Source organism: Phalacrocorax carbo, chromosome 3, assembly GCF_963921805.1.
Source record: "Phalacrocorax carbo chromosome 3, bPhaCar2.1, whole genome shotgun sequence".
In the NCBI taxonomy this organism is placed as follows: Eukaryota; Metazoa; Chordata; class Aves; order Suliformes; family Phalacrocoracidae; genus Phalacrocorax; species Phalacrocorax carbo.
Genome location: NC_087515.1, coordinates 93,526,757 through 93,554,617, shown reverse-complemented (window position 1 = coordinate 93,554,617; position 27,861 = coordinate 93,526,757).

Sequence of the window (27,861 nt, the reverse complement as noted above, 5' to 3'; positions counted from 1 at the left end):
TTAATTTTGTGTTCAAAACATTTATGTTTCTGTGTTCACAAATATTCGTTTCCCTTGCTGACATGGCAAATTTTACAACCTTTATGTCCTGCTTATTTTAAAAATGAAAATATTCTCACTAATGAAGATCCATTTGCTTTTATTTTTGCATGTGATTATTTCCATTTTTCCATTAATTTGAGATTAATATGATAAAACATTTGGAGAAGTTATTTGTCCCACTTCTGGGACTTTTTGATCTCCAAAACACTGTAAGGTGTAGTCTGAATATATATCATATTAAATACATTAAGAACCTCTTTGCATCAGGCATTTAACATCACAGCAACCCACTCACTTGTCTCTTGAAATTCACCAATAGCATCACTGACATTGTTATTTAATTTTTCCCTTTCCAAGTAAATGTTTAAGAAAGGTGCTGAAAAAAAATTATTACTTTTCTTACATGAAGGAAATGTGCTTGAAAAATTCCCAAGCCCTGAAGGGCCATTACCCACTTTATTTCAAGCCTGTGTAGGTGGCATTTCTCTGCAAGTAAGGCTTTCATTCCTCAAAAAGCATTTTAACGGGAGCTGTCTTTGGGGACCATTTTAAGGTAATGAAACCAAGTCAAGTCTTGACAGCATCTTTGCTAAGTATAGATGGGCACAACCCAGGGATGAGGGCAATTCTTTCTAAGGAAAAGGCTGTTCAGCCTATCACTTGAGGCTCTTTCTTCTTCTAATCTTCTGGCAATACCCTAGCTGTCTCCTTTGAGTAAATCTTGCAAAGATTATTTCCCATAACAGAAATAAAACCTCGTGTTCCTTAGGAGTGGAGAAATGGTATGCAGGTAGGCAGCTAGCAGAGGCTGGCATTTTCCTTGACTGTGCTGTGCCTCGACTGAGGGATGCTGCATGCTTAGGGACTGTCAGTACAGCTTCTCCCAGGAGCTTTAAATTGCTTACGATCTCTTAAAATGCAATTGCAGAGGCTATTTGTCTTCCGCTTGTGTGTGCAAGATGAAACGAAGTACATAGCCTCTGCTGAAGACAGAGATAAACTTGCTCTTAGCTTCAAATCCTAACAGTTCTCTGTGGCAGATCTAGTTAAACAGAATACCACTCAGGAGAATTTGTAAAAATTATACATATTTGAAAAATTTGGATCCTTCCAAAGACTCAAATGTTGCATAAAACTTTGCCTGAGTAACCCTCTGCTTTATCCAGGCCCTGAAATCTCATCCCATGTAACTTCATAACTTACCAGGACATAGCTATGTAGAAATCCCTTGAGGAAAATCCAGCCTCTTATCAAGCCTATAAGGGTCCATGGAGAATTTTCCTACTAATTTTATTTTTCCATTGACTTCAGCAGAGAAGGTATTTTGCCTCTCTTCTTATATGCAATAAATAACTATTCTGAGGATGATTAATGTACTTTGCAAATGAAGTTTCAACTGTCTTAGTTTGACAGAGTTTTAAAAACATACATTTGTGTTGTTACTTGAGATCTAAGAAATGTTTTATTATTTGTTATATAGTCCAGTGGAGTTACTTTTAGTCATCAGAAACAACAGACTTAGCTGTGAAAGAATGTATACTTTTAAAAATCTGGTGGTATGTTAGCAGAGAAAGAGACTATAGCATTTTGAAGCACACTGAAGAGATTGTACTGAGAGATAGCTTTCATGCTTTAAAGCAAGGCCAAGATACTATTCATAGCATCTTTATTATGGAAGAAAGCATGTTTATTTGTTATGTAAGTTCTTCAAATTTAAAGGTACTTACTTCTTCAAAATGGCTGTTATGGAAAATGTGCTAGAGGAAGATGATGAGCATAACAATCACATTTTTTGTTGTAGCACCATAGGAAATTATGAACAAAGTTGTACACTCAGCAGTGTTGCCTTTGTCCTAATTATGGCTGTGAACATTGGAAGAACTGCCACTGCCATACTGGGTTAAGCCAATGGTTCATCCATCCCCATGTCCAGCCACTTAGGGGAGTTTAGTGAAGGGCACAGGAACAAATCTGTGTGAACCGTCCCTTTCCTATATCTGGCAGCCACTGGTTTAACATGCCATTATGAGACCTAAAAGAGTCTCTTCTCTTTATATGTGATGTAAAGGGCTTCAAAATTACTAGATTCCATATAAGTGTTGCTTTTCGTATGAAGGCATTGGAATTGAAAGTCTGGTGCTGGTGGATTTCCTAAATTAGTTAAAAACAAAACCTTCCAGAACAGTTGACTCAATTTTTTTTATTCTCTGGGAATGGGCTATGTCAGTGAAATACTAATCATTATTGTTATCTTCATCATTGTATAAAGAATTTCTGAACAATTAACTTTTTTCTTTCTTTTTTATTATTTTTTTCTTATTATCTTATTATCTTTTTCTTTTATTTTCTCCCTTCACCTGCCCAGTAAATGTCTTCCAGGACTTCACTTATCAGAGAAGCTGAGAATTTCAAATGTGTCTATGAGCACAACTCTTTCTATATACTCCCTAATACAGTTTTATTTTCTTTCCATTTTTATTCTAATGCTTGTGTGACCACTGTCTTCTTGCACTGTATGATGTTATCAAGTTACCAGTGAGACCTGCAACATCAATGAAATGAAGTAAACAAAAAAATTCTGTTCCTGTTGAGAAAAACTTTCATCTGCAAAACATCAGATCCCTAAAGCCTGTATGAATACATGCGAGCTAGTCTAGAATACTGGTTTTGCATATAAATTACAACTACCATACCAGCTTGTCACGTTCCGTTTATTATTACTAGGACTCACTATTTAGACTGTCGCAGTGCTTAGTCTGCAGCAGAGGCATTCTGCAAACACAGGGCAGAGTAAAACTATAAAAAAATCTAAAAAAACTGAGGGTAAAAATAAGAAGTTGTCTTATAATGCAGGTGACAAATAGCAAATGTAAGTCTGGAGCAATATTAATTTAGTTAGGAAATAAAGCAACACTCCACATCTGAAACATGAATTTCACCCCAGTTATTCCAGTTTCCAGAGTCAGTTGGTATGACTTGAGAGCAACTTGCCATCCAAATGAATGCTTTGTCATGTTCTTTTCTGTACACCTGTAGGACTTGCTTAGCATCTCTCTTTTAAAATGTCACTTGCTGTGTCTTTTTTTATAGGTCTCTGGTCACATTTGACAGCTTACTCAGCCACCAGTGCTCGTGGTGCTGTAAGAATAGATGTGGCTCCCACTGCTTCAGCGAAGTGGACTTGCGGTTTGGGATGACCACAGGCTTTTAGGCATATCTAGCTAGCAGCCTTATCAGCCTCCAGTCTGCAGTAACATGGGTTCTTCTGCTGCTGCTTTTTAAAGTAAAAATCTTCTTTAACTTATTCAAGTTAGCAGTCTGAACTGCATGTTGATTTTACGTAAATTTTATAATTTATTTACAGACAGGAGCTTGTATATTTCAAGCAACACTGTACTATCTTTTAGGTCGATTTTTTTTCTGTAACAACTAGATTTTATTTCCCTAAATATTCTTTTCCAAATTTTCATACTATAATCATTAAAATTAAATTTACTATCCATTGAGAGCTACAAGAGCATTGCCAGAGCATGCAGAGATGCAGTTAGAAAAGCAAAAGCCCAGTTCAAATTGAAACTGGCTGTAGATGTCAAAAGTAACAAGAAAGGGTTCTTCAGGTATGCTAACCGCAACCATGGAAGGAAAACATAGGCCCAGTGTTAAACAGGAAAGGTGAGTCAGTCACCAGCAATGCTGAAAAGGCAGAGGTTCTCAACACCTTCTTCACCTCTGTCTTTACCAGCACTATCAGGCCCCAGGCTTTGGGAACAAAACTGCCAGTTGAACCAAACACCGACCCACCATTGGTGAAGGAAGAGTTAGTACATGAATTACTACAGGAGCTTGACCCCCACAAATCAATGGGCCCTGACACCATCCACCCGAGGGTGTTGAGAGAGCTTGCTGACATCATCGCAAGGCCACTCTCCATAATCCATAATCTTCAAGAAGTTGTGGAGAATGGGGGAAGTCCCAGGGGACTGGAGGAAGGCAAATGTTACCCCTAACTACAATAAGGGCTCGAGGCAGGATCCGGGTAACTATAGGCCCATCAGCCTTACTTCAGTCTCTGGGAAAGTTATGGAACGAATCCTCCTGGGGGCCATCACAAATCAAATGAAGCACGTGATTGGGAAAAGCCAACATGGCTTCACTAAAGGCAGATAGTGCTTGACAAACCTGGTGGCCTTCTATGACAAAGTGACCTGCCTGGTTGACATGGGTCGGGCAGTGTCAGTTTGCTGATGACACCAACTTGAGTGGGGATGTAGACACTCCAGAAGGGAGGACTGGTCTGTGGGAAGAACTGGATTGGCTGGAAGAGTGGGCTAACAAGAACCTTATGAAGTGCAAGGTCATGCACCTTGGAAAACATAATCAGGGAGTGCAGCCCAGACTGGGATCCACCTGGCAGGAGGGAAGCTCTGTGGAAAGGGACCTGGGGGTCCTGGTGGACAGGAAGCTCAACATGAGCAAACAATGTGCTGCTGCTGCCAAGAAGGCCAACAGGATGCTGGGTTGCATCAAAAAGGGCATCACCAACAGAGAGAAAGAAGTCATTATCCCACTCTACTCAGCGCTTGTCAGGCCACAGCTGGAGTACTGGGTACAGTTCTGGTCCCCGCTACACAAAAAGGATGTGGACAGGATGGAAGGGGTCCAGAGAAGGGCCACCAAGATGATCAGAGGACTGGGAAGCCTTCCATATGAGGATAAGCTGAGAAAACTGGGCTTGTTCAGCTTTGAGAAAAGGAGGCTTAGAGGGGATCTCATCACCATGTACCAGTACTTAAGGGGTAACTACAAAGAAGATGGAGACTCCCTTTTTACAAGGAGTCACATGGAGAGGACAAGGGGAAATGGACACAAGTTGCTCTTGGGGAGATTCCAACTGGACATGAGAGGGAAATTTTTCACAGTGAGGACAGTCAAACATTGGAATAATCTCCCCAGGGAAGTGGTTGACTCAGCCACGTTGGACACCTTCCAGAGTCATCTGGACAGGGTGCTGGGCCATCTTGTCTAGACTGTGCTCTTCCCAGAAAGGTTGGGCTAGATGATCCCTGAGGTCCCTTCCAACCTGTGATTCTGTGATTCTGTGAAAATTATAGCCCCTTAACTAGAACGTCACCACCAGATACTCTGCATTAGATATTGAATTATTGAAGGCTTACAAAGCGACATTTCTGAAGGCTTTAAAACACATCAAAGCTTTAGTGGTTTGCAAAGAATTATGAGATCTGGAACTCGATTTATTTTTATTGCAATCACAAAGGACTGGGAGAAAAAAAGAGAAGTTTCTTTTTAATGGGTAGAAAATTCAATGTTGTGTGGGGTTTTTTAATTATTTTGTTTATGGAATGAAAGATAACTTTTCAATATCTCCATATTTACCTGGAGAATTATGTAAGTTTAACATCTATCAGAAATGGAAAAAACTGTGATTTCTCTTAAGATACACTGAGATCTTTTCCATCTGATTTTCAGGTTTCTAGCTATTATGATTAATATTATTCATGGAATAAGAATATAATTCATGGAGTAATATTTCTGGAAATAATGGAATAGGAACAACTGGTGTGCAATTGTTTTTGCTCATTCAAGGAAAAGTACCTTTCTGATTAGATCCAGAACTATGTCATGTCCTTGCACATAATACATAGTGGTGCATTACACGGCCACATTGCTGATAGTAGCCAGAAGGCAGACTGTCTTATTTGCTCTGACACTTGGTTCAGTGGCAGGTTTATCATTTTAAGGCTAAGCCAGAGAGATACATGCAAATATTATGTGATTCTTAACTCACTTCCCAAACTATCCTTTTCCCATCCCGGTCTAAGTGCAGAAAAAAACTAGGGGACCTTCTTGGAAACGAGCAGACCCTGAGTCACCAATGTGCCCTTGCAGCAAAGGCGGCCAACAGCATCCTGGTTTACATTGGGGGGAAGTCTTGACAGCAGGCTGAGGGAGGCGCTCTCCTCTTCTTGGCACTGGTGAAACACATATGGTATATTGGCTCCAGTTCTGGGCTCCCCAGTAAAAGAAAGTAAGTAAGTAAAAGCAAGTCCAGTGAAGGGCCACTAATATGATGAAGGGGTTTGAGCAGGAGGAGGCTGAGAGCTCTGGAATGGTTCAGATTCTGTGATACTGTGACTCTCCATTAACAAAGAGTGGATCTGTTTAGGCACAATAGGGGAATGTGCCCTTACACTGATGCTTCTTTCTACACCTCTCCTTTCTTTTCACTTTTCTGATCTCTCCACGAATAGGATAATATCCACTGAAGCTACAGAGACTAATGAGTGTGGGGGAAGAAGTATGTTAACAGGGGTGCTCCATGTGCTTTTTTGAGTATTGCATCTAAAGAATAGATGATCTTTGATTCACTTCTCTGGAACTAGAAGCTGCCTTCCAGCTTGAAAATGCTTTTTTACATAGAATATCATCTTCATTGTGTCCATAGCCTCATAAATTCCCTCCTTCCAGCTTTCAGAGATTTATTTATATACTTAATCATGTGAAACTCCTTTTGACTCCTGCTAAATGAACACATCATCAATGTTCTCTGGCCCTGATGCCAGATTATATAGGCTGAATGCATCACACTTATCTCCAGGTTTCTTCTTAGGCCCTTCCAGACCTTAGGTGCAAGACCTGACTTTCTCAGATGGGAAGGGAGATATTTTGATTTACTTTTTCTTGTTTGTTTGTTTTAACCTCACAGTTGCTGAGATGATGTTACGATTCTGTTGCAGCCCTTTGGAGTAAGGTTGGGTATTGGATTTCCCCAGGCCATGCGCTGAAGTGCGCATGGATGTTTGGTGGTGCTAAGCCTCTTGGAGTAGTGTTGGAGGACTCTATGGGTGGAGGAAGCCAAACCTCATGCAGTTTCTGGTGCCTACTGGAAATACTTCCTGATCCTTTGTGCCCCCCCAAACTATGCCTAGTATTGCCCAGAGATTGCTAGTCAGCCTGGGCCAACATTCCCACGATGCAGGACAAAAAGCTTTCTAGACAATTAGTAATCTTGTGTCTAAACTCACTCCTTGACCTTGTTTTTACTAGCAGTATGGAAGTTATCTCAACAAATAGAGCTTGTGTCATAGTATCAGGAAAGGGATTTTTTTTTAAAGCAGTTCTTTCAATGGTCTCCTATACAGAAAGGGACTAGAGACTTTTCCTGCTGCTTCTTAAAGATGTCGCAGATTTGAAAATGACATGTAACTCTTACAATCTTCAGAATAATTTCCTATTCAAGCTGGAAACTGAAACAGTCTCAGGTTCGTTTTTAGCTGCACTTCAGTGGCCCAGGCAGAGCATGGATATTGACTGCTGTTGCAATTAAAACTGTTTTTTTCATCATTTATCAACACAGGTTTTATAATGGGGCATACATAAGAACACAAAGACATAATTCATGGAAAAGTAGTTATGTCTGAATCAAAGTATCAAAACCAAAAAAGTAAAACATAGATCTAAACCCAAAATTAGTGACTCAAGCTATTTCTAATTTAAAGGGCACTGACAGTACTCAGTATTTATTTCAGCTGAGTTTGATTTTCCTCTTTAAATTGCTCCACTGAATTTATAGATTGTCTTTCAACCAAAACCTGAAACCGTGTCCACACATCTTATTTTATAGATTTTTCTTTCAAATTGTTGTCTCTGGGCAGATTTAGTTGTTGATTGTTTGATGGACAAGCTTTGCTTCTGATTTTTTTAAAGTCCTTTTCATTTCCTTTATAACATTTGAAATGTCATCTGGTGTGTTTACTCTGATAAAAAAGAAGAAATTAGTTGTCAACCAAGACTGATTTAAATAAAAAGGAAAAGAAAAATAGGCATTTAGCTAGTACACCTAGCTAAACTAAATTGCTTTATCATGTTGATTACATTCTTTGGAATTCACAAAGGAAAGAAATTAAGGAATTTCATGGTTTATATTTGCAAGGCAGCTTCATTTTGAAACATAAAGGACCAAAGTTGTGTCTCTCTTAGTCTTGCCTTCAAAATGAGTGGACCATTTTTTAAATAAAAATCTTATGGTTATATTCTGATACTCCTGGACATGCTCTTGGAATGCAATGTCAGACTGTACCTTCCTACCAATAAACCAGTCCTTGTACTGGAAATTGGGTAGTTATAACTGTGATCACCTCATTACTGTTATGTAAATGTTAGCTTCTTTTCTTACAAAGGGATATATCTGCTCACAGTTTCAGTAAAGCTGGAGTGGAAAGCTTGGACTGCTGAGTCTTAGCAAGACTGTCCAAATGCTGAACTTGGAAGATGTTCCTCCTCTGCTTATAGCTCTGGCAAGCAGTCAGAGCACCTACAGCAAAATCACATCCCAGACTTCTGTTGTTGCAGGGAGTAGGGGAATAACAGATAAGAACAGATAAGAGAAAAGGATAAGAATTCTACAGGTTTTAATTTCCTTTCAGCTTTTTTTTTCTTGTCCAGACTGTTGCTAAATTTAATATTCATTAAAACCCAATCTAGAGCAAGAGACTGGTAGATTTTCCTACATGGTATTGCTTGACTCCTCAAAAACTGGTGTGGACCAAGCGCTCTAGTAAAGAAGTATAATTCATATTGTTAGGGGTAGGATCAAGAATACTTACGTTGAAGAGATTTCAAATCATTATAAGGGCTTGTGAAAAAAAATTGATGCTAGACTTCTGGCACTGTTTTAAAAGATTCAGAGGGGCGATATTTGCTTTAGAAGCAGATGAGGGGAAGTAGAGGAAAAAATTCAGGCTCTGTTGGCTACAGCTCTCCCACAGAGACTGTCTTTGTGACTGTGTTTAAGTAGCTGGGTTATAGTCAGACTGGCAGATAATGCCTAACATGTCAAAATCCTGACGGTGTCTGCCTCTTCAAGATCTGTACACTTCTAGTTGCCAGTGTTCAGGAAAGGTGAATTCAGACCAAGGCAGGTACAGAGATGGGTTATTATGATGCTTGGGTAAATGGGAAGGCTAAAGGACAAGGGTAGAAGAGCCTAGATTATTCAACCGAGGAAAAGAAAGACAGAAAGGTTATGCTTTCTGTCCATAAAAACACTGAGGAGGACAGGTAGACACCAAGGAAAGAGCTACTTAACTTAAAGGATAGTTTTGGCACAAGTACATATACATATAAATGAGCCATGAATAAACCCAGGTGAGCAGTTCGATCGATCTGCATTCCTAATTTTCAGAGCACTGCGATGAAGGAACAACCTTTCACTTTGAGAAACTGGGCAAAAAGCCTAACCAGTTTTAGAGTGGAGTTTGAACAGTTTATGAAAGGGATTATGCAATGTGGCTGACTGCAGAGCTGGCTTTAGGCACTGGCAACAGTAGGCTGTTACTTAGCTTATCAGAATTATTGACGGGATAGGAAGAAGAAAATTTGGCTCCAGAACTTATGGGGTACCAAAGCCCTGGTACATCCTGTCTTTTCTTTTGGCTTTTCATGGCCTTAAACAGTAAAAGCTCACTGACAAGCAGAAGCAACAAACTAGTGCTTTAAATACCTCTCACCAGTTTTGCTCTCAGCAGTGCCTGACAAGGCCTCCAGGGTGGAGCAGCATTATATCACATCATCTCTAACATACACCTCAGCCTTATCTTCCCTACTGCCATGATTTCAGTGCACAACTCAAAAGTCTGCACACAGTCTTACCTCTGCAGACCTCAGACGGGGGACTATTGAGATCAAAGAGGATTTGAATCTGCCTAAAATAAGCTCTGTGCATATGTGCGTGCATCTTTCCTTGGCCCTCTCTCTGTGTCATCTCAAGTTCAAGGGCATCCTACTTGAGGAGTGACAACTCTTCACTCCTCCAGCAACACAGGGCTATCAGCCTGAGCACCACAATCGTGGGATCCAGTGAGAACCAACCTGAGGTGTAACTGCCAGTGTGAATGCCCACACAGATATAGTCTCAATGTGAAACAAGATCAAATTAATCTGGCAAATTAGGAGACTGCTGACAAAGATTGAACATATTCCTGTCCTCATCCCAGATCATACGTATTTTCCATGACTCCAAACCAGACTCATGCTGGGTAGCAACTCAGATGTCACCACGAGGAGTCTGCCACCATCATGACTTGATAACATAAGATGTCTTTCCAGTCCTGGATTTCTAAATACGCAGGGAAAATATTAATCCCCTGTGAGTTTCTCTTCTCCTATACAGTAGAGAACATGAATCAGAGACCTATCTCACAAGATTTTTGTTGAGGGAAATGCCCTAATAATACTAAAGTATTTCAATATGGTAGTATTTGAAATGTGAGTAAAGCATGAGTAGTGAAGGGTCCACTTTGCTGGGCATTTCTTTTGGTAGGAGAGCCAGCTTTTACAAAACCTTAATCCTTGGTTTCTAGCTGTTGTTCACATGCCAGTTCAGTTTATGCTGGCCTAGCTGTTGGGAGGCTGCATGGTGTCAAGTTGAGGGCTGAGCAGGGTTAGAAAGAACATGGAAAAATGTGAAAGCATTTGCTAAACCCTCTCACTGTGTGGCTGCACAAAAAGCTGGAGTACGAATAAGTGAAGGAAGGGGATGGAACAATAGTTGTTTAAATGAGACTGTTAAAAAAACCTTGTTAAGCTACAGCTTGAGGTGGAATTGAGCTGTTTGCAAGGAAAATTTTCTGGAGGATGAGGGAGCAGAAGAGGAGGACAGTGTGCAGAAAAATCCCCACATATTTATGGGGAAAAGGGTGTGATAAAGGTTAGTTAAGACCTCCTTTGGCAGCAAATGAAAGAAAATGGTGCTCTAAAGAGCGAGTAAAGGAGATGCTAATAAAATATTAAATCATTGCCAGAAAATGGGATACATCAGTGTACACAATATTTATGGCACAGATAAATTATATATACTTCTAGGAAACAGAATGAAAAAGTAGCAATTGAAAAAGATGCCTTCAGGATTCCAAATACAGATAGTGTCAGTAGAAATTGGATAGGAACTTGTGTATGGATAATTAGCATCAAAGCATTTCACAGAAATACATTTACTCTTAATCATATAACAAATGTCTCTGGCATTCAATTTTAGCTATTTCTTCATCTGCTTGAGAATTATTTACAAAGTACAGGCTGGTATTTCATGCAGAGGCTGAAGATGACAGGAATTTTGGTACCAGGCTTGGTATGAGCAAGACACAAGATCTCTTTAAAACTTCTTCAAGAAGCCAGTGAACAATTATGAGATTCACTGTCCCTTAAAAAGAACAATTCTGTGAATAATACTTAAAATCATCCTTCATAAAACAGTCACTTCTTTTGGGTAAACAGTTCTGTGAGTCTAACTGCATATAATTCACCAGTAGATACATAATTATAACTATACATCCCACGATGACTTTGTGTGTGGTAAATGTCATGCAGGAAATGAACAAAGAAATGGAATTATATTAGAAATGAAATGTAACTACAGCATCTTATAATCACTTTCTGAAATTATGATTCCCCATTCTGTACATTACAGGAGTTTGACAGTCCAGGTTATAACTTTTTGAAAAATGATTTCTAAGTCTCTGTTTTATGTAAATTACATCCTCTTCTGGGCTCAGTAGCTTTGGTACATTTTATCACCCTGAGGAGGTTGGAGTTTGTTAGTTTTCTTTGCTTAAACAAGAGGCTGGAGGTTTTGATGAGTACTGCAGTAGTACATTAGGCATTTTTTTTCCCACTCATTTTAAAATGACTTTTCATAATGAACACAGAAGTGAGCTAGGTCTCTTGTAACTGTGAAGGACTCCTCAGGGCTAGTAAATCTTATCAGGCAGCTTATGACAACTTGGTACATTCTCAATAATAAAGAAGCAGCAGGGACCAGCACCCTATCTATGGGCCTTATTGTTTAGAATATTTAGAGGCATTAACTAGTTTGGTGCTCTGAGGTTCAATTCATATCACCAGTTCTGGCTATTAGCAGTGAACAATACTTTAAAGGTATACGCCTTAAGGCAATCTGTGCTTCAGACAGTGAAAATCTTAGGCTGGGTAGCCAGGTCCCAAAGGGACCTTTAGAAACACTGCTAAGCTTGTGGAGTACATTTTTTGGAAGAGATCTGTAGTCCACTGATAACAGAGAGAGCCTTCAAAAGCACAATTTAGGAGTTAACATAAAGGAGTTAACTCTTTCTAAGGGTCGTGTCATTGACTTTCAAGTCCTTCTTAACCACCCTTCCAAGAGAGATGCTGATTTGGAGCTCTACTGCAGTAGACATTGTAGTAAAGATGTAACAGGGTGAGGGAGGTGGTGTACCAGGGATGGAAGATAGTTTACATATCCTTCCATTAATACCCTTCACTCCATGGTGAATGGAGCTAACTCCAGTTGGCAGCTGGTCACGACTGGGATTGCCCAGGGCTCAGTTTTGGGGCCAGTCTTGTTTAGTGTCTTTTTCAATGATCGGGATGAGAGATTCAAGTGTACCCTCAGTCAGTTTGCAGATGACACCAAATTGGGCAGGAGTGATGATCTGCTTGAGGGTAGGAAGGCTCTGCAGAGGGTTTTGTCAGGCTGGTTTGACAGGCCAAGGCCAATTGTATGAGGTTTAACAAGGCCAAGTGCCAGGTCCTGCACTTGGGTCACAACAATCCCATGCAACACAACAGGTTTGGGGAGGAGTGGCTGCAAAGCTGCTCAGTGGAAAAGGCCCTGGGGGTGCTGGTCGATAGCTGGCTGAACATGAGCCAGCAGTGTGCCCAGGTGGCCAAGAAGGCCAACAGCATCCTGGCTTGTATCAGGAATAGTGTGGCCAGCAGGAGTAGGGATGTGATCGTGCCCCTGTACTCGGCACTGGTGAGGCTGCACCTTGAATATTGTGTTCAGTTTTGGGGCCCTCACTACAAGGAGGACACTGAGGTGCTGGAGCATGCCCAGAGAAGGGCAACAAAACTTTTGAAGGGTCTGGAGAGCAGGTCTTATGAGAAGTTGAGGGAACTGGGGTTGTTTAGTCTGGAGAGGAGGAAGCTGAGGGGAGACCTTATCGCTCCCTATAACTACCTGAAAGGAGGTTGTAGTGAGGTGGGTGTTGGTCTCTTCTCCCAAGTTACTAGCAATAGAATGAGAGGAAATGGCTTCAGGCTGAGTCAGGGGAGGTTTAGGTTGGATATTAGGAAAAATGTCTTTACTGAAAGAGTGGTCAGACATTGGAACAGGCTGCCCAGAGAGGTGGTGGAGTCACCATCCCTGGAGGTATATAAAAGATGTGCACATGTGGCACTTCAGGACGTGGTTTAGGGGACAGGGTAGTGTTGGGTTGACAGTTGGACTTGATGATCCTAGAGGTCTTTTGCAGCCTTAATGATTCTATGACTCTATAATTCTAATCCTGGAAGGGGTGAACTTAGATTTTGTGGAAGGATAAGAACTGCCTGAAAACATGGCAACATCTCCAGTAGTAAATAAAGCAGGCCAAAGGCTGCTCTGTGTCACTGAGGTCACCTGGCACAGCATATCCACAGGACTGAATTCTCTTCCATCCCAAAACAAAGTGGCAGAATCCATAGTGCCTGCAGGACATGGGCACTGGCTCATGTTAAACATAAAATTGTGCCTGGGAGGAACACTAGCTTGCCTGGGGCAAAACCATGGAGCATGCTGACAGTGTGAACAATTATATGCCAATGCCCAGGCAGATCCCCTGGTCCTGTTTGTTTATTGGTACAAACTTAGCCAAAGACTACAGTGGAGCAGATGCCTAGAAATGGCAGAATTACAGACAGCAAAGAGGGCAGCTAAGGCAGCAGATATATTCAGGTTTGGACTGGATGAATTAATTCCTTATTGAGGTTCAGTGGATTAGGCATAGGTTTAAGATTTGAAAACTAGGGTTCAAGCCTTAGATGGCTGTTTAAGAAAAGTAGGCAGACTCCACCTATGCAGATGTATTCTCCTTTATAGTGGGAATGATGGATTTTGTAAAGTGTTAATGATATTTAAAGTGTTAGATGGCTGCTGTATTTTCCTTCTCAGCTTCTATATCTGTTGGGATATACGGTCATAATTACCAAATACCTTCTAAATGCAAGGTGATATACAAATATATGTGAATCACCAACCCACATACAATCTATCAACGAGATAGTGCCATGTTGGATCATTTTTCAAACCTACTGTACTTCACAGAAATCAAATGATCAGGACAGCTTAAGGGAAAAAAAAAAAAAAAGGTTTGATCAAGGTTTTGGCCAGTTTCAAACGTGTCTTTTGCTCCAAAGGTTATTTTTTCAACTTTAATTTTATAACTTTCTTGTAATATTACTGCATATTACTGTAAACTATTATAAAGTCTGTGGAAAGACCAATCTATAAATAGTATCTTGAAATTTTCCCTCCAACAAACACTTATGGGGTTTAGTGGGAGTCAGTAAGAGAGATGTTACATTGAAATGACCAGCTTATATGATGTTACTCAGGAATTTGACCAGTCTTTGTAATAAATAAAGGATATTCTGCATGGAAAACTTGAGAGCAAACCAAAGAAACATTAAACAATTTTTTTTGCAGTAGCCAATGTTAAGTTGTATTTACAGTCCTACTGAATTTCATTACGATATTGTTACAGGACAGAGCTCAAAAGCAGACATTTTGTGAAAGCCGAAAGCCAAAAACCCTTTGTTGTCAAAGTATAAGAAATGAATATATACTGCTGGAACTGTTTCTTTTATTTAAAAAAAAAAAAAAAAAGAAAAAAAAAAGAAAGAGATCTGAGCACTTGAGGGCTTATATGTTTATCTAAGACTTTATACGTGTAAATGTTTGCTGGTGATCAAAACTGAATCCCAGAATGGCATAAGCTTCTGTAACGGATAAATCTTTAACTCTTTGAGATAGTGAACTGGGTGCTTGTGCATTATGCCAGAAAGAAATCCAGACTGACATGTTTGACTGCCCAAAGAAAGGATATATCTGGATCACAGTCATTCAGACTTTGTAGCACCCCAGAGATAAATTCCCTTTCTATTGCTTTCATTGATTTATTGCTTTATTAGACAAGTTCAGATGTCTTCTGGTACTGAGTATCTTAATAGCTTTAATTTGCATCTAATAAGAATAGACATTATCAATGAATTTAACATAGCTTTCAAAAAGAGCTTGTTCTGTTACCTACATCAATTCCAAATGTGATTGATGGATAGAAATAAATCTTCCAGTATATTCACCTACTCATGAACATGTGTTACGAGTTGTTTCTTGAAACAAAGTTCTTTGTATTGCTGCACTTCAGCTATTGAGGAGGACAACACTACTCAAATTGGCGTAGCATCTGTTGGGTTGTGCAAAACCCTACATACTTTTATTTTTGTCATAGAGCTGCCTGCAAAATGTTGATTTTATCTGCATATAAAAATGTGATGAGTGTTGATTCATGAAGTGGTGATGTTTTAATGTTGATTTGTATCCTTCTGTCTGTGTGAATTGTGTGTGATTGAACAGGTTAGTGAAGATATGCTAAATTAAAAACTATTTATGCTTTTATATATTTATATATATAAAATCACAAAAACGTAACAGTTGTGGCCAGATCTGATAGGTCAAAGCACTATTTTCTGTTTTGCCTAAGATGGAAGCTGGTATATTTTTGATACCTTTGCTACAAAAGCATCCAGCAACACTGCATTCAGAGCCATCCAAAGAGTGAGGCCATCTCCACAAGCTGGAAGCAAACTCCTGGGAGACACTGTCAGCAGCACATACCTGTTCAGTATGTTTGCTCTGCTCACTAGCTGTCCAACACAAGTACAAGAGTGCAAGGAAGGTGATGCCATGTAATTTCTAAAACACAGTGAACAGCCACAGCACACACTGAAACTTGGCTTCACGGGAAGCCTTTTATAACTAATCAAGTATTTCAAATGTCTTGAGTGTGGAAGGATTTATTTTGCTTCCAAGACGTTTGATTTCTTTCTGCTTACTATATTGTTAAGGTAGTTGTTAGTATCCAGTGAATAAAACGTGCACTGAATCTTCTAAGGATATTTTAGCAATATTTATTTCTTAATTTTATCTTTAAAATAAATTATTTAATCCAGTATGCTAGGTTTTGCGTTGTTTCTGCTAGATAGTTTGGAAAGATACAGCAAGATTCATGAGCAGTAATTTCAAGCTATGAAAAATCATTGATTTATAAAAGACTCTATTTACATTTTGCCATGTGTAAGTATTGAATTATTACGAACATAAGAGAATTACAGATTTTTTAAAATCTGTTTTAAAAGCAGTCTTGTCAAAGAACGCAGAGTACTTATTAGCTTTCCAAAACACTGAAGAATTTGAAAAACTGTCACTGGAAGGCACAATGAGAGTTTTTCTGTGCACACATCTTTATCTCTATAGGAATGAAAAGAATTCTCAAGTTTATCTTCAAGAGAAAGTAGCAGTTTCTCATATGCAAAATTCAAAATAATGTTATTTCTAAGAAAATATGTAAAATCTGACATGTAAGCAAACTCAATATTTGGAAACAGATATAACGTATTTCTTTTGGTACATGGTAAAATTCCAGTACTCCAGAATGGAAGGCAACTCCCTTCTCATCTGTTAGAGGTTGGGCTTTGCAGAGGGGTGGTTCCCCAAAAATCCTGGAAGGGCAACAAAATATCTCAGTCTCCCTGAGTCACTGGCTGTGTCAAGCCAATAACCTCCCTTTCCGTCAGTGCTAAGGATCACCATGTGACGGTAAGTGCTCTGTGATACTGATCTGCAAGACTGATTTGCACAGTCTATATCTGATTTCAGTCTCAGTGTGGTCTTGAGCTCTTGGATCTCTTCACTCTCTTGATGTCACTGGAATGACTCCCAGATTACACCAGAATATGCCAGTAAGGGAAATCAAATGGTTAGCCAGCTTCTGCTCACAGCAGTCATGTTGTGAATCTAGGATTGATCGAGTATAACCCTCTTTTGATTTACAAGTGTTCTGATCATTAATACATCTTTTTCATATGCATATGTATGAGAGATACCTAACAGGAAGTGATGTTCACCTTCTGTCCATTTTTTAATCTTGCTTCTTTTCCAGTATTACTTCTTTTCCAATATTATGCCATTATACCAGTTGCAGACTGCTAATCTGTAAATATCATAATTTTTGTTAATATTTCTTGTGCAATATTAATACTTTTTGAATCTTTGAGAATTATCTGATATTCTGGGTTTTATTATAAATTAACATCAGACACCTTTTTAGGTTACCAGATGGTTCAATGCTTTCAGGGATTTGGGGCTAGTTTTACAATGTTTATGTCCAGAAGATGTTTCACATTTTTCTTGACATAAAATATTCCAGCTCTCTCAGGTGGAGGAGAATTTAATATAGGGCTCTGTGTCACCACTGACAATCTGAACCGGCACCAAAACTAGGCATAAGGATTGAATCTGTATGTAGACCTGGTTGTAACACGTTTTGCTTCAGGTGCTGCAGGTTGGCTGCAGCCAGGCTGAGTTCTGCTTAGATTGAATGTGTGGAGACTGACTGGAGCCTGAATGGTGGTTTCTTCCATATAGGTTGAATACGAGGGAGTCCTACCAGACATTCTTGCTTTTCAGTGTGTCTCAGAGCAGAATGGCTGCTGTTCTTTAGGAGTCTCTGTCTGTCTTCTGTAATCAGGTTCATTTTTCTGTCCCTGGGATGTCTGGACACCAGTTGCTTGGGGAACAAGCAAGAAGAAGTAGCAGTCTAAATACATTTCAAAGTTATGACTTAATAGACCTAACAAATACCTGATGGGATGATTCATCTACCAGGAACATTAATATAAAGAATATAACTTGTTTGGGACAGGTAGACACCAGAAAAGGATGTAGGTGTTACCTTAGCTGTTACTTTATATGCCGGTGTCACTTGCTCTGAGGTTAAGAATAAAAAGGGACATAGGCTGCCTCATAGTTCCTGAGTAACACTTAGACAAAATGTGCGGATGTTCCAGTCAGAGTCCATAGTGGGCCACCTATCAAGGAAATCATGTGATGAGTCTTCTGAGAAAAAAAATTTTCCAAGACCCAGTACTCAGTGTCCTCAGCATACTTTGATTATAAGAATTACCATGTTGGGGAAGGAATACAGCTGTCCTCAGGAAGTCTGGCTAATTTTTGAAAAGTTTTAGTGGAAAATTTTTGATATAGAAGTTGGCAAGAGCAAAAAGGAATGACATTTTCCAGATTTGAGCCTCACAATTTGGTAGAGCCTAAAGGAAAAAGTAATAGTTAAAAACAAGTCAGGCATGCACTTCATGAGCAATCATGAAGCGGCAGAATTCATGACAAACAGGAAGAGCTGCAACATTCTTCAGCAGAGCAGATTATAGAAATTCAAAGAACTAGTAAGTGAGATCCTGTGGGAGACAATTCTGAGAGATAGTTAAGCACAGTGGGCAGTTCTTTAAAGCAACTATGTTAAATGCAAGTTTATGCAAAACTATGCAGGAGAAACTATGAAAAATTGCAAGTTATGACAGTGTGGAGGAAGGATAGGAGCTGTGGATCACTCACAAAGGAAAAGACTTTCAAGAAAGATGAATGGGTGAAAATTTGAGGCCAAAGAGAGCAAGTCAAAAGCAGAGAATGTAAACATGTGATGCATAGGTGATGTTTCCTTCTCAGCATGTGAGTGCACTAACAGGTAGAGGAAGCTAAGGAAAGAGCTGGTCCACTTCTCTGCAGGGTAAAGGCTATTGGCAAACAATGCCTGGAAAGCTGGCAGGCTTAGTTCCTTTTTTGTTTCACTCAAAAGTTCAGTTGTGACAGGATGGTATCACACAACTGGCACCCATGGCAAAAAGGGCCAGAATACCCTTTAAAGGGGAAAGAAGACATTCCAAGAAATGCAAGTAAAGAAGGTGTTTTCTCATCAGCTAGTACAAGACGACATTCTGAAAGTCTAGAAAAGGGTAGAAAGGTGCCTATCTTTAAAAGTAAATCGAAGAGATGAGTTAAAATTATAAGCCAGACACTTAATTTCAATTCCTGTAGAAATAGTGGGAAAAACAGTTGACATACTGGCTGTGAACATTTAGAAAACAGTGCATAAAAAGAAAGGAATGGTCAATAAAACCCATGACAAGCCAAAATAATTCCATTCTGTCATGGGATAACACTACATGTGGCTACAGAAAAGCAGTTGATATCACATCTTGATTTTAGTGAGGCTCCGGACATGGTCTCCTAAAACACTCTCATAAGTAAGCTAGGAACATATGGTCTAGATGAAAATGCTGCAAGGAAAAGGAATCAAACCGCAGCAGTACATTGAGTGGAGGTTTTTTTTCAGGAATATGTCCTTGTTCCAGAATTAGTTGGTATTTTCTTCAACATCTTGGCTGATGGAAAAGGGAGGGTGCTCATTGTATTTGCGAATGATACCTGCTTAGGAGGAAATGCAGGTAGAGGATTAAAACACAAAATACTAGTAATTTAGGTAAAAGATTGGAGACAAACAAGGATGTAATTCAATGATAAAAAGTGTGTGGCTCTGTACTTAGGCTTTGTACAATAACCATCTACCCAAGCACAGGCACAAGAGTGTCCATGTATCTGGTTTTTTCCAGAAAAGGAGTGAGGAGCTTGTAGAGACCATGAGATGAACAGAAGTTTGTAAGGCCAGGCAGCTGTGAAAAAGCACTTGCCATCTTCCATTATGGTGATAAACCTGGAGGAAAAGAGGTTAGTTTCCAGCTCCATGGGCTACCTGCCTGCCCCGCTATGACCCAACATCCCACTGCCCCTTGCAGTTTGAAATTAGGCATTGGTGAGCTCCCGTGACACCTCAGACTGTAGGCATCCTCGTGAGACACCTGGACATTTAGCTTCTTTTGGTTCTGATCTGCTAAAAGCCTGAATCCTTTACTTCAAAACTGTTAACTCAATGGAGAATATGCCATCCTATATTTATGCAGTAGCTTATTTCTTCCTAGCAGTGGTAGCATCCTGTAACTGTCCTACTGGGTAGCAAGGCCACTAGTGTGTGTGACAGAACATCTGTGTGACAAAGAGAGTTTCAGGACTGGATTCAGATTTGCGTAAATGCACACAGAATTTTGTAAAAAGTGTATAATTTCACTTTTAGAACTACCTAAAACATTGTATAGGGAGTTTACTCTCTTTCTGTTTAAGACTTTTCCTTGAGCCCTCAACCCTTGTAGCTATATTCATATCTAGAACTGCCCATTAGGTAGTTTCTGGAAGCAGTTCCTGGCTCAAAGACTGTTCCCAGGTATTTCAGTCCCCAAAATTCTACCATGGCTGAATGTGTTTTTCAGGAAGAGGGTGGAAGAACTGATAATAGTGTTACAGAGCAATTCAATAACAGATAGCTGAGCTGTCACCGGGGCAGACTGCTCCAAACTTCAGCAAAGCTTTTCACTAGGTAGATATGCTCAAAAAATATGAGAGATGTTGAAGGGTTCTGCACTGTCATTTCCCATCTATATCATAGTTACAGAAATGAGATAAGCTTTCACAGTACTGCTGATACTGGAGTGTTACTGTACCACAGCAGACTGGCACATGTTCTGTTTGTGAAACACAATGCACAATAAATGTTTTCATTAAAATTTTAAACATATTTATGAATTACTTTGGAATTATTTTGGATTTCCTTTCCTTCTCTCAAAAACATGGTTTAGTGGCAGCACAGCTAAAGTCCTGTGAATGGGAAATATGAGTGTGTCGTAACGATAGAAAGCACTTCTGATACGTGACCAAGTCACTGTATAATGTATTACCTTAACCATCACTGACCTTAAAAGTCAGTGCTAAGGCCTACTACAGAAGTGGACCTGGCTTCTAATACTGAGGAACTAAAGCCTTACAAATGGATTTTGCATGAATAAATCACATTAAAACCTCCATTTCAAGTGATCAAGCTGATGTCACGTCTTTGGGAAAAAAATGTATATTTGGTAAGAAAATGGGAAATAAATTTTCTGGCAAACTACTCTTGTACATTTGTCTTATTATCATTTTAAATCTGGAAGCATTTGGAAGCTGCTTAGGAGGTTGGGATGTTAAATTAATCAGAGATGACAGATTAGTGGGTAGATAAGATCAAGTGCTATCATGAATTGTTGTCATGTGACCCTGAAATTTAAAGTAACGTCAATTGTGTAGTCAGTATATCTAAAAGACATTTATAAACCAGTATTTCTAAAGGAAGCAGATGATGCAATACCATTTTCTTCTTGCTTTTGATGTTCTGTTTGTAGAAGTGGAATCAGAAGCATTTAGTAACTGTATGAAAGTCTTTAAGGAACTCTATCAATTTGTCAAAGCGACTGTGAATATCTATGTATGGTTTCAGCAGAGGCCTGGAAGCAGCACACCCACCAAAGCTTTCCTGACCTCCAAGAATCTGCAGCCTGCCAGGCTGGTCACTCTGAGGTAGAGTCTTTACCAGCCTTGCAGCCCGATGTGTAATGAACCTGCTGCATAGGGCCAACACGAAGATTTGTGCAACAGGCTTGAATCTTCCTTCTGCTTTTATGCCCAGTGTGTTTCCATGCATATTCCCAGCTAGAAGGATAATTAATAATTGAATATGGTGTATGGGAGTGAACTAACTTGCTCAAGGAAAAAACTATACTGAGATATTTTTACTTTTTTGAGACAGGTTGGCAACAGCCAAAACCAATAAAAAGTAGTACGCTGTTATTCCAATGGTGATAGAAGTTATAATAACAATTTAATTTATCAAGGGAGGTCTGATTATTTTTGTCCTTTAGATAAAGACAAATAAGAACTTGAGTTACACATTTGATTAAATAGAGAAACGTAATTGCTTTGTTCTCTGGTTTAGGAGGACAGATGGAGTGTAAAACAGGGCAGGTGAAGGAGGTTTGAACACAAATTTGTAACAATAACTTATAAGTCATATTCCAACCTGTAAGTAAGAACCATGTGATATAAATAAATCATAGCTGTGTGGCACATTTGAGGTAGATATTGGATATAAAATAGCAATTAAATGGCTGGAAAGCAGCTGCTTGCTTGGCTATAAGACATCTGGCTTTTTCCTCAGCTCAGGAAGAACTTGCTGCTACAGCCAACTGTTGTGTTTCAAGGACCTGTTTTATTTTCCAGCATAAAATGTAAGTGCAATGTGACACAAAGCAATTTCCCCTTTTAAATTGCTTAGAATTTTTAGGTTCTTTTCTTTTTTTTTTTTTTTTTTTCTCTTTGCTACAGAAACCTCTGCTTCTTCTACAACCCTTTTCTGGCACATTTCCTATTTGCCCCTGATCTACTAGTCAGGCTGATTTCATCATTATATTTGGCACAGATTTCCTGCCTTTAAAAGGCCCACTACTTTGTCTTAATGGTGTTTTTATAATTTAACACAGCCCAGGGAAAGATCATGTTAAATGTTGCTTTATGAGCCAAATACAGCCAAATGAATGCTGTGGAGTCAGGAGGCTGTAGCTACTGTTGCATGTAATGCACTGCCTGTCAGTGCTCTCTTCTGGTGCCCTCTGCTAGCCTCAAGCCATAGGGCGGTTTTCTTTATATGTTTGCTGATTTCTCGCTCTCCTGAGGAATGCTGAACTGTCGAGAATGACAGCATGGAGGCATTCACTTGTCTGAGACATGCAGTACAACAGAGCTACAGCTCACAAGCTAAAATTCTTCTTTCTTGTTTAAGGAATATAGGAAATACGATTTCCTTTCTAATATGAGATTAATGAAATTCATTTCTGTCTCTCTGAAAACCACTGAGCTAGCTGAAAAGTCAAAAAGCCTTCCTCTTCTATTTTCTATTTTCCTTTTCCTGTTGTCAAATGTTTCATGAAGCACCCACTGACAGAAAATGAAACTGAACCTAAAGACCACTTTTTACCACTTGATTGTTCTGGGCTGGTTGGTATACACAGGTTAACTTTTCTGGTGAGATGAAATACCCATATATTTTTCTTGTGAAATTTTAGGAACTAGCTGAGGTATAACCTGGCATTCTATTTATCCATGTAAAAATCAAACTAGGTTTTTTGTGTGTTTGGGCTTTTTTTTTCTTTCTTTCAGAAAAAATTACAGAAAAAGCATCATTACGTACAATTCTGGTAACACAGAATGGACCATTTTGGGGTGGAGTAACAGCACTGTTGACCAACAAATAAATATATGCGTGTGTGTGCATGCATGTGCTTGCATTTGTATGTGTATCTAAAACAGCACCTACAGAAGCGGAAACTCAATTTTGGTCATCTATTGATGATTTCTTACACTAAGATGAGATCCTTAACATGATCTTTTACCCTTGCTGTCCACTGTTGGGTTACAAGGTTTGATTTAACTACAACATGGATAAGCAGACTATGCACTTGCAAAGCAATACCCTGGGGATGTATCGCAGAACATGCACCAAATTCACTTATAGCAATGCTAAAAAAAAGACCACCGCAGACGTTAGTAAATTCACTCCTAAGTTATCACTTTAAATTTTCCATTAAATTATAATAGCAGATGAATTCACAGACTGAGATAACAGATTATATAAGGAGTTATTCAGCTACGTTATATTAGTCTATAAGGGTTCCTTCAGAGTGAGGGAGAAGCTATAGCTGTAGCAGAAAAAAGTTTCTCCTTTCACAGCTTTTAGTCTGAAGCATGTTTACTTTGGAAACTCTTTCCTTGGTTGTGGTGCAATGGGAGGAGTTTTCACAGTGGGCAATTAATTTTAATCAAAACTGCCATCCATTTTATCTAAGAAATATGTATGTTCAAGTAGTTTTGAAGAAAGCTTGCACACTTTTGTCCTTTAAAAATACATGATCTGATTTGGCAGGGCACATTTGTGGTCTCTGTGGTAGATTTTCTATTAAATTTATTTAAAGACTCCCATTCTTGAGAAAATAAGTTAGATGAGTTGGTTTGAGACATTCATTAAAGCCTACTCCAAAATATGTTTTATATGAAAAATGGCTTTGCTGCTGAGAATGATTGGTATGTCAAGAATTTCATTTCAGGCAACATTTTTGTTATTAGAACAAGCTTCTGTTGTCTACACAGGGGTTTTGTTCAGAAAGATATAATGCAAGATAGGAAAAAAGCATCCTTCCAGTGTTCTTATCTACTATGCAATACTTCTATTGTAAGCATAGATAATAACAATTCTAATATTTTTTTCATTTCCTTGGGTGCTGCTTCTTACTCACATCTTATAATGGTCCTCATGATTTTACTGCTGCTTCTCTGGGGGCTAGAAAAATAATCAAAGAGCTTGTTTTTCAGTGAACAGTGTACCTGTTTATTGAAACCTTAGAATTGGATGCCTTAAAGGTGATCTTTTAAATCCCTTTTTGCCTTTTTGTATTTCCTGTGTAAAATACAAAGATTATCACATTAAAACATGCTTTCCTTATTGTTTTCTGCATCATTAAAACTTGACAGGCCCATTTCTCTCCCATTTCCTTTTGAAAGAATAGCAGTTTCTGAAAAAAAGAGGAAGGAGGAAGGACTGAAGTAGGTGACAGGCTTTGGTGACATCACCATGCCAGTCCTCTCAACCTACCACAAGAGCCAAATCATCCATAAATGGGGATGAAAATGAGAATCCGTTTAAAGCCAAAGGAAACAAAACAGAATGATTGTTTGTTCAGTAGGTTTCTGTGGTTTCTGTTTTGTTTTGTTCTTGTTTATACCCTGTCCCACCCTTGCCCTTCTGGAGACATTATTATTTCTCTCTTTTCTTCATACACTGATAAACACATTTTAAAATTCTCTCAAATCAATACAACTCTGCAGGGATCAATTGTGTAAGACCATAGGTTTCTCCGGGTAGCAGATACATGTTTCTCTCTTTCTTGGAAGATATCTACCATGCTTTATTACTACAGTAACTATTTTTACACAGCCTTTGCTTCCTGAACAGTAACCGCATTTCCAGAGACTGTTCGCATATGCCAGCAGCAGATAAAGTTAACATGGTAAGCAACTGAGGCAGCTAAGGAATGGGGCGATGCAGTGGATGGTGCTCGCTCTCTTGGGTCTATTTTTGCTTGGTTTTTAAAAAGTCATCCTATTCTTTCCTGACAAAAAAAACCCAAAAAACACTAAACCAGAAAATAAAAATGTATGATACTAGCTGGGAAATAAAGCACCTGATTATTATATGCTGCCTCTGACAAGGGGCTAAGGAGACAGTGATCATCACAAGGTCATCAAAGCTATTGGAAGTGAAGTACCATACTTCATCACCTGATCACATGAGCTCCCTGGATCTACTGTGAAATCATTACATGGTAACCAACAGCAACCAGTGATGTTCTTAACGCATTTTGTGCCTTGTCTAGTGTAGAGTGTACAAAGTACAGTGCAGTTGATAGCAGACAAAATACCTGGAGCTTCTTGAAACCAAGCAATTGTTTAGACACCATTGGGCAAGGCATCCTAGAAGCAAAGGAAGCAAAAGAATGATGAAAGAGGAAGCTGGGATGACCTTGCCACCCAGTGTCTCCTCTCAGGTCAATGTTAAAGACAGCAAGGAAGGCAATAAAGGCCAGCTAGCAATCTTCTGCACAGCAGCTGAGTGAGCTGGATACTGCATCCAGGGGAAGTCCTGGGACATGTTTTTAATGCTCCTCTACCTGATAGCTAACCAACAGGATCCTGTAATTTCCAACCCCTTCCCTGCTTGCCTGTGTCTGAATATCAACAGTAGGTAAAGTTGACACACACCACAGATGAAGAATTTAAAGGATCTGCAATAACTCACTGGAAGAAGTTGATTATCATTTGTAGTTGTGCTTGATTATTTAAAGGTCACCTCTTTTCTGCAAATAATCAGTTTTCCTTGCTTCCATTTTTATTTTAACATCCGCCAAACTAAAATAATCAATAAGAAATTAAAAATGTGAAAAGCAATGACTTTCATGCACCAAAGATCACAGAACCACTGAATAGTTAGGGTCAGAAGGGACCTCTGGAGGTCATCTGGTCCAACCCCCTGCTCAACCAGGATTACTTAGAGCAGGTTGCCCAGGATCATGTCCAGGCAGCTTTTGAATATTTACAAGGATGGAGACTCCACAACCTCCCTGGGCAACCAGTGCCAGAGCTCAGTCACCCTCATAGTGAAAAAGTGTTTCCTGAAGTTTAGGTGAAGTCTCCTGTGCTTCAGTTTGTGCCCACTGCCTCTTGTCCTGTCAGTTGGATGACAGAGGATGTAATAGCCTGCAGTGAGTGAAGCAGATTTCATTCCGGTGTCCAACTGAAGTATGTAGCACATGAGAGTCTGTGGCAAAATCTTTGGTGCATTTTTGGGAAAGAAGTGAAATTGCACAATGAAACCTCCTCAGCACTGTCAGCCACTCATGGATGCAGGATATGGCATTGAACATGTCTTTAATTTGAAAGGTGTGAAACATTACCTTCAGTCAACTCAACAAGCATCTTTCTTTCAGCATTCAGCCTGCAAACCCACAGATCTCAGCAGCAAGTACCACATAAATCTTTAAACCTGGGAGTAGGTAGAACCTGCTGCTTTTAATTCTCTTTCAACCTTTACTGAACTGCTGTCCTTTAAATTGCTGCTACAGCTACTTAATTTTTCTTCCCCAGCATTACCAGTTGTTCAGGTTTTATTACAATTATATTAATCAAATTTTTCTTCTCAGTTGAATAGTGGAAGATAATAGCCATGTCACAGTGATGCAGCAGTAACTCCAGGCATCAGCCCTTGTGATGTCGTGGCTGTGTCACTGCAGATAGAATGGCAGTGGTGGACATATCACGGGGGGCTGGTGACATGGGAGGCCCAGAATGGATACAAAAAAGGCTGTAACGTCCCAGGCTGGCAGGCAAACATCCAGGTGAGAAAGGGCTGAGAGGAGACAGTAGGGAGGTGAGGGCAGGGGCTGCTATCCATGGCAATGGGGGTGGCTGCTTCTTCTTTGTTGCTTCTCCTACTACAGCTGGACACCTGGACAGGCATGTGACCAGACCATGGCATGCTCCTGTCCTCTCCCTTCTTTGCCACTCTCCAGACAGAGAATGTTGCAACTTCCTGCAAGGACATTGACATAAGGATACGTAAACACACACAGCCCCAGTCTGTACATTATCATGGTCCCACAGGCACCTGGAAAGTCCTTGCAACCCTGGACAAAGGGAGCTCCACACCACCCTCTCTCTCTGTACCTGTCATGGGCTTACAAGGTGCTGGAGAGTGCTCAGAGCCACAGATAAATGGAGCTCCTCACCACCCACCTTCTCTGTATGAAACTTACCTCAGTATGAAGTTTCTGATTCATGAACCCATTGGCTGTTTCTGGTTTGTGCTGTCTTTTTTTTTTGGGGGGGGGAAACTTTTTAGAGCTTTTCCTTTAGCATAAGGCTAAATTTCTTAGGAAAGGTCCCCCACTGTTAGGCTTTTCCATATAGACCAGCTCCTTGAGGGCAAGGACTCATCTTTCAATATCTTTTACCCCAATTCAAATTCTTCTTTTGGGTCACATCTTTCCAATTAGATGGAGCAACTTTGCTACCTGCTAACAAAAACTGCTCTTTCTCCCACGAGGCCAGAGTCTCTTTTGCCATTCCATTTTGTTTTGTGCTCTTTGTTTAGTGAGAACAGCAGGGTAGAGACTCTGGCCTAACTAACTCGACACTATTTTTGGAAAATCTACCTAAAGATAGGAAATGGGCAGGCTGTTTTGTTCTTCTTGCATAAATCCAGACCAAACATTACTTTCTTACACAAGAAAGCACTGGATTGAGACTTGAGTTACTTAGAATATAGTTGTATCATGTGGATCATTCTTCCCCTTTGTTGAAAAATGGTGTTTGATAAATAGCGTAAGGTAGGTAACATAACAGAA